This window comes from Malaya genurostris, chromosome 3 (genome assembly GCF_030247185.1).
Source record: "Malaya genurostris strain Urasoe2022 chromosome 3, Malgen_1.1, whole genome shotgun sequence".
Classification (NCBI taxonomy): domain Eukaryota; kingdom Metazoa; phylum Arthropoda; class Insecta; order Diptera; family Culicidae; genus Malaya; species Malaya genurostris.
This window is the reverse complement of record NC_080572.1, coordinates 261,590,731-261,604,741: the sequence shown is the minus strand read 5'-3', so window position 1 is coordinate 261,604,741 and position 14,011 is coordinate 261,590,731. Positions and strand designations below refer to the sequence as shown.

The 14,011-nt window shown below is 36.0% G+C and overlaps 1 protein-coding gene across 20 annotated transcripts in view; it reads right to left on the bottom strand.

Moving 5' to 3' along the window:
* The window catches only part of LOC131438950 (potassium voltage-gated channel subfamily KQT member 1), an 892,435-nt gene extending 883,451 nt beyond the window's left edge, over positions 1–8,984 (bottom strand). For all 20 annotated transcript variants that reach the window (XR_009231015.1, XM_058609372.1, XM_058609379.1 and 17 more), the window contains exon 1: positions 8,094–8,984. The gene's annotated coding sequence lies outside the window, so the exon portion shown is untranslated. The remainder of the gene's footprint in view (positions 1–8,093) is intronic.
* Between the last annotated feature and the right edge of the window lie 5,027 nt (positions 8,985–14,011).

Here is a 14,011-nt window from a genome sequence, read left to right as displayed (position 1 = left end):
TTTGTAACTGTAACTTTGTAAGTGTGTACTGTTCCTGAATCCAGGATTTTCAAACGCGGGAACGATAAAAAAAATCGGTTTCAGAGCAAGAAAAAGACAAATCAATTTTGGAGCTCAATGTTGGAACTGAATTCAGAAACAGAATTTTGAAACTGAATTCTGGACCCGAATTTTTCGATGAGAATTTCGGAACTGAATTTGGTAACTGTAACCGTAATTCCGAAACTTAATACTGCACATGGATCCTGAAACTGAATTTTGAACCTAAATCATGGATTCTGGAACGCAAGAATGATCAAAACTGTTGACGGATAGGATAAAGACAAATAAATTTTGGAGTTGAATTCTGGAACTGGATTCTGAACCTGAGTTTTCCAACAGAAATTTGGAGCTGAATTCGGTCGATGTAATTCTGTAACCTAATACTGGAATTGGTTTCTGGGACCGTATTCCGGATTGTGGAACAAGGGAATGTTAAAAATCGTCGTCCGAACTTGAGAAACCCTAGCTCGCGATGCGTTTCTCTATTCGATGCTTATTGATTCCTAAAAATATAGAAAACTTTAATTTTGAGTTATTTAAGTTTATCTCATGAATTGCTGATCGTATTTCCAATGGCATAAAGCAAAAATGCTGCGGTTATGTTGCGTACAACGAGAGATATTCGTGATCAAAATCTTTTCCACGAAGCTGATTTGGAAAGGTGTCCCATAGTTAAGTAAGACGCATTCACGTCAGAAAAATCCACACTTACCAGCCTGTAAATCCGGAACCGGAAGTTACGCCTGGATAAAAATCAACAGCTTTCTATGAGATCGTATTTAATTCGAAACTTGTGAAAATCGGAGAATATTAAAAGCATAATTTCGTTTTTTTTTTTGCACCTAAGAAAATCAATAGCATTCTATGAGACAGTAAGACCCCCGGATAATCAAGTGGTGCATATTATTGTTGTATACACACACAGGCATTTTCGGATTTAGACGAACTGAGTCGTATGGTATGCAGCACTCGGCTAGTAATGGACATTGAGACTTTGCATAAATAGATGGATGGGTTTGATTCAAGTCAGTGTTGAGAAAAAAAATATAATTGGGGGAAGAATAAAAATAAATGTTTTTCATCAAATATGGGTCGAATTCGCGTTTAGAAAAAATTGTTTGGGTTCGAGTCGGGTTCGGGGAGTATTTTTTCAGTCGGATTCAGGTTGGATTCGGGTTTAAGAATTTCCATACCCAACCATCCCTAAAGTGTAGTTATCCATACTGAACAACTACTTCAAAAGACCCTTTAACTGTGATAGGACGTTCGTCGATTTAACAACATATGAAGTAGTAATAAAGAGTTATGCATAGATCGCATGTAGGTCGCCTGCTTTGTTCATTGCTGAGCATAAATTTATTTACTTCATTTTCTATGTTTCAATTTTCTACTTTATTTGAATAATATTCATTTCAAGGAAAATACTTTAATAAAAAAAATCCCTCATCCACTAATGATAGGGTTTCAAAAATCAATTTCTGCTCCCTTTATATGTCAGTGTTTTGCCAAAAAACTATCCATTGACGTTTGTTTGTGGTGTCTGTGTACCCTGACCAAAGCTGAACGTTCTGTTTGCCAAATATATTCTTCGTTAATTAAGTCATATTTTTTATACCCCATTTTTTGTATTGTTTTTGAGTTGACCAAAAACACTTCACTTTTCCAAGCACTCGTTCAAACAGACAAGAACTGCTGCAAACAGACAATTTGAAAACTATAAGCCTACAGCAGCTGCTAGTGTCGGTGATTTAGCATCATTTTTATGCTTTTTATGTTTGTTTTATTATGTTTGGGCCCCAGTCGTTCAGTTTTGTTCAATGTATTTTCTGAATAAAAATAGTTCCCACAAAAATATGCGGCGAAACCACATTATCTTTATTTATCAATTGCGCTCAGGTTTTAGATGTACAATTTTATGCCAACTAAACGGACGTGATCACTATCATTTTTTATTTTGCTTCATTTTAAATCAATTTTAATACGATATTAAGACAATTGTGTAAATTGACGAAATGATCCTTTCAGTGAAATGACCTTCGGTGACATGACCCTTTCAGTGAAGTGACACTGACGACGAAAAGATTTAACAAAACTCCCTTCATGTTCAGAATGTGCACGACCAGAAAAGCGGGTCATCTCACCGAAAGTCGTTTCGCCGAATGAATGAATTGATGCTTAGTAGCTAATAAAGTCAACAAATTTCCTTGGGAATTCCATTCTGAGGGTCATGATTCAATCTAAAACAAAAATATTCAAGAGGGTAGCCATACTGACTTGAGCGTGAGTAAATCCGTTATTTTAAATATGAGATTTTTCAGAAGTAGGTCAACAAAAGGGATGTAAACATTATCATTTTTTTTTACTTTATTTTGAATCAATTCCAATTACCATATTAAGACAATTGAAGGACTGAAGGTTTTCGGTAAAACGGCTTTCGGTGGAATGACCCTGATCCCGTGACCAGTATGCCATCTAAGATCTCATAATAATAAAAATTTTCACAGTTCACAATTTCTCGTAAAATCGGGCCTTTTTTATCTTTGGTGACTTCAGATAGGAACATTTAAAACACCTTTTTCTCTAAAAGATCTTCCTAGTAACCTCTGAGGTGCAAAAATATATATGCTAGTAAATCATTCACGTTCCTCAACACATCTGATAAAGCCTTTCTCATATCAATCATACCCTCATAAATAATACTTCAATTCTTCAAAATAATTTTCTTCAATTCTTGAAAGAAACCAAAAAGATTGTCTGTGCATAATCTAATATAACCTGCAGAAAGAAACAGTTCTCAAATCCACCATGGGACCATCCATGAGAAAACGATGTCAGTTCCACTTCCGAAACCGGAATCCGGAAATCGGTATAATCGAACTCTACTAGTTTTGAATCTAATTTGAAAAACTTTCTACGATTTTTACATCGTATTTTAAACGACAGTATAAATTTTTGAAGAATCCGAAAAAAAATCAGTATTATTCATTGGACTATAATACCTTTCATTTGAACATGATATTAGAATTATTGTTTCTGCCATCCCTGAGAAAAGTGAGCGAGATATATTTTCGAGTATTTAACTACTATCTCCCTTCGTTAATCGAAAATCGAGAACCAGGATAGCCGGAAACGGTAATCCAATATAGAAATTTTTTTACGATTTTTGTTTCACTGGTTTAAGTTACGTTATACCATTTTTAACCCTATAACTCCGAAACCGGAAGTCTTTCTCAATGTTATTCAGAATTTCACATAAGAAAACGAGACCTTTCATTTGAACCTAAGTTTGGGAAAATCGATCAAACAATCGCTGTGAAAAATGATTGTGATTCTTTTGAGAAAATATGACCACGCGCTTGCGGAACCGGAAACTGGGAACCGAATTTGTTTCTTTGGCCGTCTACTGATAATGGCTACCGGTTGAAATAGTCTTGAAGTCAGTCTAAATCATTTTTTACATCTTTTGTTACGCCGGTTTGAATGACGGTATACCATTTTTAACGCACTTTACCCTATAATTTCTGAACCGGAAGTCGGATGAAATTCAGAAACTCCGTATGAGACCACAAGATCTTTAATTTGAAACTAAGTTTAAAAAAATCAGTTGCGTCATGTCTAAGAAAACTGCGAAAATAATTTGAGGTAGAAATTTTTACACGAATCACCCTGTAATTCCGGAACCGGAAATCACATAAAATTTAGGAACTTTGTATGGGAGAATTATACCTTTCATTTGAACCTAAGTTATCAAGAATCGGTTCCACCAGGTCTGAGAAAAGTTAGTGCACTAAATTTCATTTTTGCGCACCTTGTAATTTCGGCACTGGAAGTAGGATACAAATAAAATTCAGGAACTTTATATGGGGCTAAAAGACCTTTCATTTGATTTTAAGTTCATGAGACTTAGGCCTCGGTTCAAAAATCGGTATATTATATATATATATATATATATATATATATATATATATATATATATATATATATATATATATATATATATATATATATATATATATATATATATATATATATATATATATATATATATATATATATATATATATATATTATATTATATGAGAAAGGCAAAACATAATGTTCTCGTCAATTTGCTTTGCTTTGCTTTGCTTTGCTTTGCTTTGCTTTGCTTTGCTTTGCTTTGCTTTGCTTTGCTTTGCTTTGCTTTGCTTTGCTTTGCTTTGCTTTGCTTTGCTTTGCTTTGCTTTGCTTTGCTTTGCTTTGCTTTGCTTTGCTTTGCTTTGCTTTGCTTTGCTTTGCTTTGCTTTGCTTTGCTTTGCTTTGCTTTGCTTTGCTTTGCTTTGCTTTGCTTTGCTTTGCTTTGCTTTGCTTTGCTTTGCTTTGCTTTGCTTTGCTTTGCTTTGCTTTGCTTTGCTTTGCTTTGCTTTGCTTTGCTTTGCTTTGCTTTGCTTTGCTTTGCTTTGCTTTGCTTTGCTTTGCTTTGCTTTGCTTTGCTTTGCTTTGCTTTGCTTTGCTTTGCTTTGCTTTGCTTTGCTTTGCTTTGCTTTGCTTTGCTTTGCTTTGCTTTGCTTTGCTTTGCTTTGCTTTGCTTTGCTTTGCTTTGCTTTGCTTTGCTTTGCTTTGCTTTGCTTTGCTTTGCTTTGCTTTGCTTTGCTTTGCTTTGCTTTGCTTTGCTTTGCTTTGCTTTGCTTTGCTTTGCTTTGCTTTGCTTTGCTTTGCTTTGCTTTGCTTTGCTTTGCTTTGCTTTGCTTTGCTTTGCTTTGCTTTGCTTTGCTTTGCTTTGCTTTGCTTTGCTTTGCTTTGCTTTGCTTTGCTTTGCTTTGCTTTGCTTTGCTTTGCTTTGCTTTGCTTTGCTTTGCTTTGCTTTGCTTTGCTTTGCTTTGCTTTGCTTTGCTTTGCTTTGCTTTGCTTTGCTTTGCTTTGCTTTGCTTTGCTTTGCTTTGCTTTGCTTTGCTTTGCTTTGCTTTGCTTTGCTTTGCTTTGCTTTGCTTTGCTTTGCTTTGCTTTGCTTTGCTTTGCTTTGCTTTGCTTTGCTTTGCTTTGCTTTGCTTTGCTTTGCTTTGCTTTGCTTTGCTTTGCTTTGCTTTGCTTTGCTTTGCTTTGCTTTGCTTTGCTTTGCTTTGCTTTGCTTTGCTTTGCTTTGCTTTGCTTTGCTTTGCTTTGCTTTGCTTTGCTTTGCTTTGCTTTGCTTTGCTTTGCTTTGCTTTGCTTTGCTTTGCTTTGCTTTGCTTTGCTTTGCTTTGCTTTGCTTTGCTTTGCTTTGCTTTGCTTTGCTTTGCTTTGCTTTGCTTTGCTTTGCTTTGCTTTGCTTTGCTTTGCTTTGCTTTGCTTTGCTTTGCTTTGCTTTGCTTTGCTTTGCTTTGCTTTGCTTTGCTTTGCTTTGCTTTGCTTTGCTTTGCTTTGCTTTGCTTTGCTTTGCTTTGCTTTGCTTTGCTTTGCTTTGCTTTGCTTTGCTTTGCTTTGCTTTGCTTTGCTTTGCTTTGCTTTGCTTTGCTTTGCTTTGCTTTGCTTTGCTTTGCTTTGCTTTGCTTTGCTTTGCTTTGCTTTGCTTTGCTTTGCTTTGCTTTGCTTTGCTTTGCTTTGCTTTGCTTTGCTTTGCTTTGCTTTGCTTTGCTTTGCTTTGCTTTGCTTTGCTTTGCTTTGCTTTGCTTTGCTTTGCTTTGCTTTGCTTTGCTTTGCTTTGCTTTGCTTTGCTTTGCTTTGCTTTGCTTTGCTTTGCTTTGCTTTGCTTTGCTTTGCTTTGCTTTGCTTTGCTTTGCTTTGCTTTGCTTTGCTTTGCTTTGCTTTGCTTTGCTTTGCTTTGCTTTGCTTTGCTTTGCTTTGCTTTGCTTTGCTTTGCTTTGCTTTGCTTTGCTTTGCTTTGCTTTGCTTTGCTTTGCTTTGCTTTGCTTTGCTTTGCTTTGCTTTGCTTTGCTTTGCTTTGCTTTGCTTTGCTTTGCTTTGCTTTGCTTTGCTTTGCTTTGCTTTGCTTTGCTTTGCTTTGCTTTGCTTTGCTTTGCTTTGCTTTGCTTTGCTTTGCTTTGCTTTGCTTTGCTTTGCTTTGCTTTGCTTTGCTTTGCTTTGCTTTGCTTTGCTTTGCTTTGCTTTGCTTTGCTTTGCTTTGCTTTGCTTTGCTTTGCTTTGCTTTGCTTTGCTTTGCTTTGCTTTGCTTTGCTTTGCTTTGCTTTGCTTTGCTTTGCTTTGCTTTGCTTTGCTTTGCTTTGCTTTGCTTTGCTTTGCTTTGCTTTGCTTTGCTTTGCTTTGCTTTGCTTTGCTTTGCTTTGCTTTGCTTTGCTTTGCTTTGCTTTGCTTTGCTTTGCTTTGCTTTGCTTTGCTTTGCTTTGCTTTGCTTTGCTTTGCTTTGCTTTGCTTTGCTTTGCTTTGCTTTGCTTTGCTTTGCTTTGCTTTGCTTTGCTTTGCTTTGCTTTGCTTTGCTTTGCTTTGCTTTGCTTTGCTTTGCTTTGCTTTGCTTTGCTTTGCTTTGCTTTGCTTTGCTTTGCTTTGCTTTGCTTTGCTTTGCTTTGCTTTGCTTTGCTTTGCTTTGCTTTGCTTTGCTTTGCTTTGCTTTGCTTTGCTTTGCTTTGCTTTGCTTTGCTTTGCTTTGCTTTGCTTTGCTTTGCTTTGCTTTGCTTTGCTTTGCTTTGCTTTGCTTTGCTTTGCTTTGCTTTGCTTTACTTTGCTTTGCTTTGCTTTGCTTTGCTTTGCTTTGCTTTGCTTTGCTTTGCTTTGCTTTGCTTTGCTTTGCTTTGCTTTGCTTTGCTTTGCTTTGCTTTGCTTTGCTTTGCTTTGCTTTGCTTTGCTTTGCTTTGCTTTGCTTTGCTTTGCTTTGCTTTGCTTTGCTTTGCTTTGCTTTGCTTTGCTTTGCTTTGCTTTGCTTTGCTTTGCTTTGCTTTGCTTTGCTTTGCTTTGCTTTGCTTTGCTTTGCTTTGCTTTGCTTTGCTTTGCTTTGCTTTGCTTTGCTTTGCTTAGAATCAGTTTAACTCTCCATTGTTGGGATTGTGGAAGAAGTAGCACCCTCTCTTAAATATGCATATGATAACAACTGAAGTGCAAATAATATCTGTACTCAGCAAAAAGTAATACTTTTAGAAAATTCGATCAATTTTACATTTAACCTCTCTCTTAAGAAACATTTACTAGATATCTTACTAGATTCCCGGTTTGTGATTAAAACGAAACTTTTTACATTCAAGTTTTTTAATAAGTTTTTGAAAATCTGAGAAAGGCATCATCACATCGCCTGGTGGAATAAATCAGGTTTTTCATTAAAAACTGAGAAAACTACCCCAGTAAAAATATAAATGCACTGGTAGAATAAATGCAAGTTACGACAAGGCTGATCAATTTTTGATTTGTCAATCGAAGAACCTTTCTCTTCTTCGTTGTTGTAAAAATTACTTGATCAATTTGAATTGTTATGTCTCGATTACAGTGGTTCTGATCTAATGGTTATTCGCCTCTCGGGTCAGCAAAATTTTCGTTATCGACTTACCCATAACGCCATACCCTTCCCCATCAATTTATTAATTGATCAGAAATGGCTTCTTCCGCTACAAGAATCAATTTTAATAGATGTAATAAATGCTAACTTCGAAATATATTTCAGTCAGGTTCATTAATTGCTTACAATCATATTTACGATTGAAACCAGTTTTTGAATCCTTTGTTAAGGAACTCACACTAATCCCTATTTTCAACGGCGGCAATTTATTACCACTGTTCCGGTAACATTTTCAATGGTGCGCTAATCCTAGAACATATAAATGACATTCACATCCTGATTTGTCCTTTCTTCTGTACAATAATTTCATTGAATTTATAAGTTTGAATTAGCCAGAAAGCCAGTATTTTTAGATATTATTAGTTTAACGTTTTTTGTCTCCGGCTCGCATGTGTTTACACGAAATTGATTCTCGCAGTATGCACACTATCACTTTCACTAAATAGCGTGTTTATCGATAAAAATCTTAAAATCACCACCACAAAAGACATGAATGAGTATGTATAATAAATGTGATGATGGCTAGGATAAATTACAACGTGTCCAATCGCTTGTATCCATATTTTGCCATGAAAACTATAGCATCACTCACCCAATAATTTTTTGATACTGTTTTTCAGGAACTAACACATTACTTATTTCAGTAGGTTTTCATCATTTCACTACACTTAAGGTCGAAGAGAAATATTGTTTCACTTCCACTGTTACTATGAACCCTTTCCAATTCCCATAACTTTTTAAAATATTAGATATACTCCTTTCCTGGCATGAGTAGTCTCACTTGGTCGGTTTCCCCTTAAGAACATGTTTTCCTATTCTGACCCGAAATATTGGTATTATTTATTCAATCGCACAAGAATCGTTATTCCCCAAACTTATCAGAGTCAACCCTTCTAGCATCCAGTTGTTGGCTGGCAGACTTTCCCACATACCATTAAGCTCAGACATACAGCGGTTCTGAAATTGCTTCTCGGTAAGGTCACTGCTAATATTATGTTTTCCGGGAGTCGATATTTATGGAAATTACCATCTCACTACCATATTTCCCATTACTGCTCTACACAGATTTTTATTCCTTTTCTTCCTCACTTACTTATGCATTCAGTTTCACTCATTAATATATTCTCGATCGCACATTCAGTATCCGAGGGACTCATTAATCCGGCTGCGATATCGTAACGACCATTAAGAAGCTTCTGTTTTCAAATTTTTGCCACTGCTTTTCCACTACACTACTACCAATTTGCTTCTCACCGGTGACAGAAACTAATTCTTAGAGGCTTAATATTTCTCTTCAACACAACACAGATCGAAACGTTAAATGTATTCGATGTACCGAACTGCAATTTGTTGTTGTTTTAAAGCGAACTTTTCTCACCCTCAGCAAACGCCACTTCGAAGTCACATTCAAATTCAATACTAGATAAATTTCCCGCACTTGAACGTAGCAATATTCCGCGCGCACTTCTATTATCCTTTGCTGCTGACGTGCCGATGATGACTGAAACCATACGAACAGCTGAGCCTCGTATGAAGCACTCAGCCAGTTACCACAGCACCGAAAGAGATTCTTCCATCCACCCTACACAGGCTCCTTACTCGTCGTATCCACCCACTCTGTTCTGCTCGCATCAAAATATTGGTCCACGCCAGAGCTGTTCATTCAAATGTACACAAACCGGCATTATTGTTCGGATTTTCGATAGTTCATCCACACCCGGTTCGGGGTGAATTTTCGATCGTTCATCGAAGCCAATGAACACCGCCAACCAGCCATTTGAACCTGTTGAGCTACGGCGCTTACACTAGAGAAACTTTCCCAGCTCCTTGGCGCGCGGCCACCTGTAGAAAGTTGGAAAAACACGTGCAGCTCTCGTTCGCGATGTGGGCGGTTGTCTTCAATGAGTGCTTTACGCTTGTCCTCGTACACGGGTGAATAAATCGAAAACCATATTAAGAGGCAGGTAAAGCCAAAAACAGAAAACAAACTAAACCACTGGGGCACTTGAAGCTCAACTAGGGAACGCTGGAGATTGGAGTCTCATTAAACACTTCCGCTAAGGTTTTTATTTAATGTGGTTTTGATTTATAAAGTAGCACTGCATTGAATGTTGCGAGAAACAGATACATTTAAGTTTTATTTTCTTATTTTTCATCTCCACGGATAGGAATAATCAAAATTATCAAGATACGCTATCGGGGGAAAATTTAGAAGTTGTCGAACCCCCTCATAAACTCAAATGGTAAATCAATTACTCTTGTTAAATGATGATTTTTCACGTGTATTTTTAGTGATTCTTCAATTCTATGGAATGGCCACGGCGCACAATAATAGCCGATAGAACAAAACCACTTACGTCCGAAACAGTAGAAATAAAGGCAACTACGTTATTCTTACCAGCAGGGCAAATAAATTTTATTTCATAAAAAAAATCAAATAATCATCAAACTCTCACTTTAATCAACATATGAATGATTCTAAAATTATTATTATTTGAGAAACTGCTCATGATATGATTCAAAATCGGTATTTCTAACAGATTTTAAAAAGTTTCCTTTGCAGAACACAGTTGTATTCAAATAGATTTTCACTACTGTTAGAAAAGTTCGATAAAATGCCACTTGCACTGCAACATAAACTGCTAATACACTGATGAGTAGTAGACGATGACCAAAACGTACCCAAGCAATCAAACGTTCCATAATTACTGAAAACATTCACTTTCTCGATGCTTAAAAATACACGCGAAACTTTTGAATACTTAAAAAAATACAGAACAACTTCCTCGCTGCTAAAGAAAATACGTGATTATTTTTGACAGCTGGCAAGTATAGAACAACTTTCTCATAGACTTTCAAAAACTTTTGGTAACTTGAAACTAAAGAATAGATTCCGCGTAAACTTTCTCGCTGCATAGAAGCTAAACAATATATTCTAGAAGCTGCGTTCGGATAACATGTTTACCGAATTTCCGAAAGCTTCCCGTTCAAAAATTGAATTTATTGAGAAGCGTTTGGCAACCAAATTTTCGTCGATCTGTCAAAATCTACCTAGCAGTTCTGTAAGCGCTGTAAACTCAAATGAATGCTATGATGAATTCAATGTTCATTTTGATTATTTATTTGATCGAACATTTGATTTTGTTGATTCATTTTCTCATATTCTCTCTTTCAGTGCAAAACAATTCAAACAAAAAATATGTGAAATGATGAAAATTGTAATTGTAATACAGACACATACCTGGAATATGCTTCCAAAATAAAACACTTTTCAACTGAATCTCACAATATTTCACGCTTTTCAAATGTTAAAGCCGAGTAAGCATGAGAGATCTGCCCCAAAAAGAATTCATATCGTTATATCATATTTGAAAGAGCTTGGACTGCCATATTGGCGAAGCAATGGTGGAAATTAAATCAAAGTATACCTCGCTAAGTTTAATGAGTTGAATCAAACATCGTGAAGGGTGATGAGAAAATTGATGAAATCTTTTTTGGAATCTATAGAACGATCAATATAATTTAATGACGTTGGCCGCGGCTCCACTTTAGATGGCCCAAGGTGCAAGGCCCAGTTTTGGGATACTCTCCAACTTATCGGCCGATATTTCACGAATAAATGCTTCAATATTGGGTTCCATTGCGTCAACCGTCACTCGTTTATCCTTGCAGACATGAGACTTAACAGGACTTCACAAGAAATAGTTCAAAGGCCAATTAAAGGACCCAAACCGTGAAATAAAATTTGTCGGTCATTGTTTCGCGTGCCGTGTGGGATGTGACACCGTCTTGTTTTGCTTGTTGACGTATCGCGAAAACGCAATAAAATTTTAAGGACAGAAACTTCAGCCTATGTTTTGACATAAGAAATGATTTGCTTCGAAGAAAAATCAATTATTTTGAAGAAGAATTTTGAGCGATAAATTACTTTTTTTTTCAATTTCTTAAGTAGGGGAAGATGTTCGGTTGCCGGCAGTGCTCGGTTGCCGGCACCCCACCGTAACTTTTGACAGAAAGCAGTTAGCGTCATTCCGACAAATGTCATGTGTGTGTGTGTGTGTGTGTGTGTGTGTGTGTGTGTGTGTGTGTGTGTGTGTGTGTGTGTAATAGCAGCACGTTCTTTGTGTGCCGAATTCCAAAGCAAACAGACGCTTGTACCGACGACACGACCAGGCACTCCGAATAAAAATTTGCATTAAAATTGTTCGTTAACGATTTACCGCCAGTTACCAAAAATACAACGACCCCCTGATAAAGATAAAAATAATCTACTCGAGCAACACTGCTTAAGTTGCTATGAACTAGTTACCAAGGATCCCCAGAATAAATAAACAAACATTTTGAGAAAGTTGTGGAATCGTTCCATAAGTTTTTAATTTGGTTTCCTCTGCGCCAGTTCAGTGAATTCCTTAGAACAACTCGAGGATGTAGACCAATGAAATGCATCAGTACGATTAAAGTGAGTGTCTCAATTTTGTTTCTGTGATTTGAGAGCATTAATTCTGTTGTATGTAAACATAAACATTATCTTGAACAACCTGTTTATTGCATATTTTTTTATTCAGATTCATTTCCATTCATTGCAATTCTCCTGAAGTGGGACATTAAGTCATTAAATCCCAGGTTACGTTTTTTTCTATAAAAATCTTTCGTATTCAAAGCAACTGTACTAATCATCATCTAATTCGTTGTGCCACAATCAATGCATGGCTAAAATAACAAAGCCAATACTTTTGATAGCACATTCAATCACAAGATGAGAGTTACGCAAGAAAATAGTATAATTAATAAAATTCGAAAAGTATTATATTGATCCGGATGCACAAAAGAAAAAGATAGTTCTTTTAAGTTACCAGATATTTTTTTTGTTTTATGCATATTATTGCTTGAAGAAAATGTTTCTCCCTCACTTGGTTTCTTTTGACAATAAGTGCAATACATGGATTTTAAAATAATAATGAATGATTCTTGTAAGTATAATTAAGAAATTCTTTTCGCTTCTCCATCAGCAATTGTTCGACATTCAAGCTTCCTAAAGTTTTTTGCGTCGTCTTACGATCACTGATTATCGCTTGCAAATAGAAAGTACACTCACAGCTCATATTATTTTTAACCCAATTATTTTATCGATGGGCTGACTGTAAATGTTAGTATATCAATACAATTAATGAAAAAAATCCATAACTCAGACTTGAATGTAGGATTTTAAATTCGTAGAAAACTTCGTTGTTCAATTGCAAGTGGATCCTTTTCGATTTTCACAACAGAAGAATTCTTTTAGCAAATCCGAATGACTAGTCGATCCACTGCTCTGATGCTGAAGCAGTTTCCACGGGAAAAGATTTTCCCACTTGGAAAATCAATTTTAATTATTCGCTTTAAAATATCCGATTTGCAGTTTGTTTTGTTTACATTCCTCATGTCTTCAAAATGCAGTAACCAAGGTTACGGTAACTGTTGATTAAAATCAAGAATTTATCAACATGTGTTGCCAGTTTCAACATTTTTTAAGGGATTACGTTTTGACATTACCAGTTACTGAGGGATAGTTAAATTTACGATACAGTTTTAATGGACGAGTGGCAGGTCGTGTCGTCGCTTGTACTTTTTGCTGCGATCAAAACAAATTTTAATTGAAACGCATCAATCGAAAAGGTTAGTGGATTTAATATTTATGAGGTGAAATCGATCTATTTCATGATTTTATACCAGATGCTATCAAAGTCTTCCAAACCAAAGTTTATTTTCGTCATTTTAAAAATTTTAAAAATGTCTACCGATTTCGGTTACCGGCATCCCATTTTTTTCGACAAATCCCGAAAAATTGTCAGTTATTTGCAGAGATGCCAAGTCTGCAAATTTGTCGGTAAATTATCAAATTTCTTAGTTAACATAACACCTTTTTCATTTAAAGACTTTTTACAGACTTTTGAATCTTCGATTGTTTGCAGACATTCGTAAAAAATTACAACTTATTATATTACTTGCATCTCTGGTGATATGCCACACATGGGCAACTTGCCAGCTTCAACACATCTGTCATGTAAGTGAAAACTTTGGTTCTCTGGGTCTGTTAGCCAGTTAGGCGAGTTTAAATAAAGTCAAGAAAAATGAACTTTATTGCACACTGTTCAATACCATTTAACAGTGCTTAGTGCATAAGAAGCCAATAAATTCGACTGCAGAAACGTATTCAATCCCGTGAAGACGGTAGAAGACCGGCCAAATCAACACTAAAGGAGCCACCATCTAAATCATTGGCTATGAGAGCCAAGGCGAAGTCTCCATCAGACAATGAAGACTTTTGTCCAAAACGCCTCCGAAAGGAATAAATTCCGTTTTTTCTTTGAATAATTGCAGTCTTTACTTATATTTTTCCATTTTTAGTGAAATTTCTTGGGGTTACACACCATTTTTTGAAATATCCAAAATTTATCACTTTACTAAATTGATAATTCTTTTTAAATCGATTGAATCAACTTAGTTTCTTATTCAGTGGTTAGCTAGGGA